We start from the raw sequence: 5,742 nt of genomic DNA on the forward strand, positions 1-5,742 counted from the left end.
AGCACCTTGAACGATATAACGATTAATGGGGAGGGAATGAAATACCGGTATGAAATAAACTGTAAATACTAAAGCAACAGAAAATTAATCTAAAGGGCAAGACTAAGGGCAATCTAAATGGGGATAAAAAAAGATAGCAGCAATTTACGTAAGAATTATTAATTAAAAGAAATTGACAAATGAAGGATAATTAGCCAAACAGCTACTGATATGGCTATATATTACTAAGTCCCGAGTTCCATCCTCTTAATAAACTTTCTCCTGCCCAAACTAGTTCCAAAATATTCTAAGCAATCACTCAGGAGCAAGACACACTGAATCCAATGAATCGCACTCCCAGGCAAGCACATACCTATTATTGCAACATAACTTCCTTAACTATTCTAACTACATAGTATTTTGGCATTAAATGATAGGTATAAGCAACCTTGCATGCCTCCAGTTGGTAGAGAGCAGGCTTAAGACTAACAGTAAGAGAAAATATAGAACTGTGTATATAGGACTGCAGGCTAAATTTCACACGAGAAAACACAGGAATGTAGTACAAATTGAAGCAGTATGTGCAATAATGTGGACTGCCCAAGGCTTTTCCATATACATATGGCGGTTGTCTGGTTGAAACAAGTGATTGCAATGCTATGTCGGTTTCTGAAGCAAACCTCCCCATTGATCACAAGCAGCTGTGCCAATGTGTTGAATGATTCTTGTGGTATATCCTATGCATCACCCACAGGACTGGACTATCTGAGCCAAAGTACTATACTGTACTAAGCGAAAGACCCATGATCTTCTTTCCCACAGTTTTTCAAAAGTATAATCAAGCATAAGGTCATTCAGTTTGGGGTCATGGTGCTAGTAAAATGGAGATTCACCCCTCCCCCATACCATACCACTTTCATCCCATAACTACAATTTGCCCCATGGGGAGGAAGCATGGGCCAGTCTTCCCCAACCTGGTGCCCTCCCTGCTCCCAGTGTTTTGTACTACAACTCACATCAGCCTCAGCCAGAGATTCTGGCAGCTGTAGTTCAACAATATCTGGAGACCACCAAATTGGGGGAGGCTGAGATGATAGAGATCCTGTTATGGTGCATTTTAAACAGCGCGATCCTATATACCCCTGCTCCAAAATCAGTTGCACTGAGTTCAATAGAGATTATTCTCCTGAAAGTGAGTATGGGATTACAGTCCAAAACACACCTCCCACTGTCATGTCTAGTTGCTACTCCATACATCTTGACTAATGGGATTATAAGAGGTTTTTCTGCATAAAGAACATCTCTCAATACAGGCTCTTTGCTGCCACGGTAGCAATTTTCCTCCATTCGTTTTCCAGGCGTGTTCTCTTCCAGTTTGTAAACACACTACTCATTTAAAACCACTTTCTATCTTATCTATGCATCTTAGTCAAGGCCATCCTGAAGTTCTACCTTATAGCAATGCATCTAAAAAATTGTCATGGTTTTCTTTCGGCAGGCATTCCTAAAACGCAGCCAATCTATCTTAATCACTTTGATTTAGTCTTTGCGACAATATCTGTTCTTCATACAGCCAATAAAATTCTTCAATCTTTCTGGTCCATAAATTCTCCTCACCATTTCCCATTAATTTGTTTTTCTTCCCTTTTTGTCATTGTCACGCACTTTAGAGAAAGGCAAAGTGTTCGAATTATAATAATTGAAGTTTAACATTCTTGGAAATGTTTTTGCTTTTGAAGACTTAGTTGCAAACTTTGTATTAGTACCAAGGACTGTGTCCCAAGATCAAGCAGTTACTTCTTGCTAACCTTACTGACTCAAGCCCCCTCCTGCCACCGCCGCCGCAAAAAATAAAGTGGACCCCATTTTTAAAGATCTGGGTAAATACTTCCCTTATCACACACCTGAAACACACAAAAACAAATGCATTTGTTCAAACACAGGGAGATGAAAAATAACACAAAAACTAGCTGCTTTGTCAGGCACAAACAGTGATACCCTACAGGTCAAAGAAAACTTTGAGTCAAAGTCTAGTGAAATATACTCGGAGTCGGAGTCGAGCGTGAATTTCATGCTCTCTATTCAGCTTGTAGTAGCAAAAGGAGAAGAAGAGAAGAATGGCTCTTTCCCCAAAACGTCTGCTTATATATATTATTTACACAATGGGCCTTGCGTGATTGGCAAGGCTGCACCTGTAGGCCAATCAGGTTGCAGATTCACTTCTGTCAGCAGCCTGGCAGGCCAATCAGGTTGCGGATTCACTTCTGCAGGCCAATCAGGTTGCGGAATCACTTCTGCCAGCAGCCTGATTGGCTGCTCCTGCAGACCAATCAGGTTGCTGATTCACTTCCACCTGGAGCTGGATTGGGTGGCTCCTGCAGACCAATCAGACTGCTGCATTCTGGAGCCTATTGTTCTAGGATTCAGCTCAGTACATAACACCTAGGTTGACAATTGAAAATATATCGAAGAGCGCCACTTACAGTTCTGGGGTGTAGCTGGTGCCAGTTTCCCTGGGCACCCTACTTCTGTGGCAACTCTGAAGTTGAGGATGTCGTCACCAGAGGCATAAAACTCCCTCTCTCCCTCTCTGTCTCTCTTTCTCTCTCACCCCTACTTATCTCCTTCTCTCCCTGTTCCTCCAAATGCCCCCTTTCTACCCAGGCATTTCCACCTGCCCCTCTTCCAATTCCTTCTCTTCCCCTCTCTGCCACCCATCACCAGAGGACTGAAAGTATCTCATGCTTTCTTCCATTAACCACCACCCTTCCATCTCTCGCTCTCCACCACTGCCACCTTCCCTGAGTGACTCTTCATCCTACAATGCTTAATTGTCTACAGTACCTTTGCAAAGGAGGATGGGGGAACCAGAAAAGCTGGCCATGCCCCCATGATCTCATTGACTATGTCCCCATGACTGCCTAGCACCCTACCAGGTCTAGTGGGCATCAGCCACACTGAGTACTTCCTATGGTGCCCACAAAAAGACTCAGTAAAAAAAATCCAAGTGGCCCAAGCTCCTCTTTGCGCTAGCTCAGCCTCTCCTACACTGAATACATCCCCTTAAACATGCCCATCCATATCACTGGATGCCGGGATTGTACTCCCATCCTTGCTGAACAGAGGAGAGGTGCTCACAATCTAAAAGGACATGGCACAAGAGAACAAAGCCATCGGAGGGAGGAGGAAAAAGCAAGCTCAAGCACAAGTTCTTAAAGCCACAGTTCCGAGTCACTTCAGTGCCTCCAAAGCAAAAAAAGAAAATGTAGTCAGGTTTTGCCCCTTTCTCCTTTCCACCAGAATTTTCTTTGTTGATCTTCAGAGTGCATTACTGAGTACACAACACTGCACTCTGTGTAATTACTGAGGTGGGCGCTGAGGCACTCTCCTCAGTGGGAGCACCCAATAATAGTCTCTCCCTCCTTCCCCAGCCTTCTCCTTAGTCTATCCACTCCCTGAAAGAGCTGGAATTGACTCAGCCCTTCAGGGGCATGGGGAAAGCAGCTGCTCACAGAGGCAATGTTCTCACCATGGCCACCCCACTCTTCCTTCACTGATCTGTTCCGTGATCCCTTCCTTTAGGGTATTTCTTTTCCTGGGAAGGATTTCTGCTCTTCAGCAAACCTTAGGTGCCAGATGAAGATAACCTCCCTGCTGTGTGAGGATGGCACCATGTCCAACAACGTAAGCAGTGACACTCACAGTTTCCACATAAAAAGTGGAGGGAATGAAGGGGACCTGCAACAAAATGTTGCAGTGTGAAGGGCTTTTGTACAGGATTCGAGACACTTCATTCCCCACCCCCCACCCCAACACACACACACACACACTTTCAGTTTTCATCCCGCTCCATCAGTCAGTCAGCACTTCTTGCCCACTGAGCCCTGCTTGATCAGCCTAAAAGACTCATCTTGTCTTGCATTTTTTCCTCATGTATCACACACATTTTTTCTGCCCTCTTCTACCCACTCCATTCTATTCTCCCCTCCCACCCAATTGTTAGGATTCCCCCCCCCCTCACTAAAATGTTCCAGTTATTATGAGGCCCTTTTGGTACGGATTTTACCCAAGGCTTTTTTTCCAGTCAGAACTCACTGGAACTCAGTTCTGGCACCTCTCAGGTGGGTGCCATTGCCATTATAAGAGAACAAGGGAGGCGTTCATGGCAAGCTCTGGCACCTCTTTTTCTAGAAACATAGCACTGACTTTACTCCTTAGATCCCCCCCAAAAGATTTTCAGACATCTGTAAACCTTAGAGTTACCCCAACTTTGCCAATATTTTTCTATCTGTTTAAGTGTGTGGTGAGCTTCTGACTACATAAACACACGAAGACTCAATTTGGTATTTAAATTTTAAAATTCTTATCACTTGATTTTAAATGGTTATCTAAATCTTTGTATAGACACTAGGCAAGGATTTTGTCTAATTTTGTCAATTTTAGAATCATGCTCATCCCTATTGAGTAATGTAATTTTGTTCTCAAAGATACGCACTGATGAATTCCTCAGTTCGAAAGCTTAGCATCTTTTGCTGAAAATACCCTTTTACCGAAGTTGTTTTGTCTTTATATTCTGGGTTCCATTTTTTCTCATTTTGAAAATAAATGAAGCCTGCATATAAGTTCCCAGTGGAACATACCCTTAATGTTTCAGAATCTAAGTGGAGAAAACTGCTGAATATTTATATCACTTATTTTTTCAGCATATTGTGCTTGCCCTCAGAAAGCTTAATTCCTGCTAGTTTATTCTGAATCGTATTCCCCTAATTCAGCCATAACATGACATTTCTGTCTCAAACAGAACAAGCTTCCTTCTGTTCCTCCTCTGGGTTCAGCAACAATATTATATATATATTTTAAAAAGCTACTGCTAGGCCAATAATTCATCAGTTCCTGGGGAACTGAAACACAGTTTTAAACTCCCACTAAGTTGGCAACTCAAGGAAGGGAGTGCGGTGAGCACATTTCATTTTATAAGGATGAAAACAGATTGTACAAGGGCACTCTCAGACCTTTATAGCTTTTAATTGCTTAGACCAGTGTTTCCTAAACTTGGGTTGACAGCTGTTTTTGGACTGCAATTCCCATCATCCCTGACCACTGGTCCTGCTAGCTAGGGATGATGGGAGTTGTAGTCCAAAAACAGCCATCAACCCAAGTTTGGGAAACACTGGCTTAAACCTTTATAGCTTTTAATAGCAGCATGTAAAAAGCTTCAGATGTGTATACATGAACTCAAACACCAGAAAAAAGACAATTATTAAGGATCATAATCTGAATTTAAAGAAATTGATTTAATAAAAGTTGAATAAATATATTTGACTGTTCAACCCATTTGATAGCCTACATTTTTCTTCTACTAGATAGAATTATCTGCATCATTGCAAATGTATATCAGAAGTTGAACTGGTCAGTATGTTTGTGTACATACATTATTCCATGTTTTATTTAGCAGGAAAACATTTGTGCACCAAAAATCCCTCCTAGAATACAAGGCACTGCAAAATATTTGCCAGAACAGTTTTCTTGTTTCAGATTTGCAAAACTGAAAGCAGTCAAACATTTTAAAATGTATTTGCAATGCTCACTTATTCCCCTCTCCATAACAGAAACTCTGGTTCCCACTTCACAAAGAAACAAAATATTCCACCCACAGTCAGTCAAGGCAGATGCAGCATAGACTTAAGGTGATGATTACACAGCAGCCTCCCATACAATTATCTGGGCAAGTTTTTATTTTATATTTTATATTTCGACTGCGTC

Source organism: Zootoca vivipara, chromosome 7 (genome assembly GCF_963506605.1).
Source record: "Zootoca vivipara chromosome 7, rZooViv1.1, whole genome shotgun sequence".
NCBI lineage: Eukaryota > Metazoa > Chordata > Lepidosauria > Squamata > Lacertidae > Zootoca > Zootoca vivipara.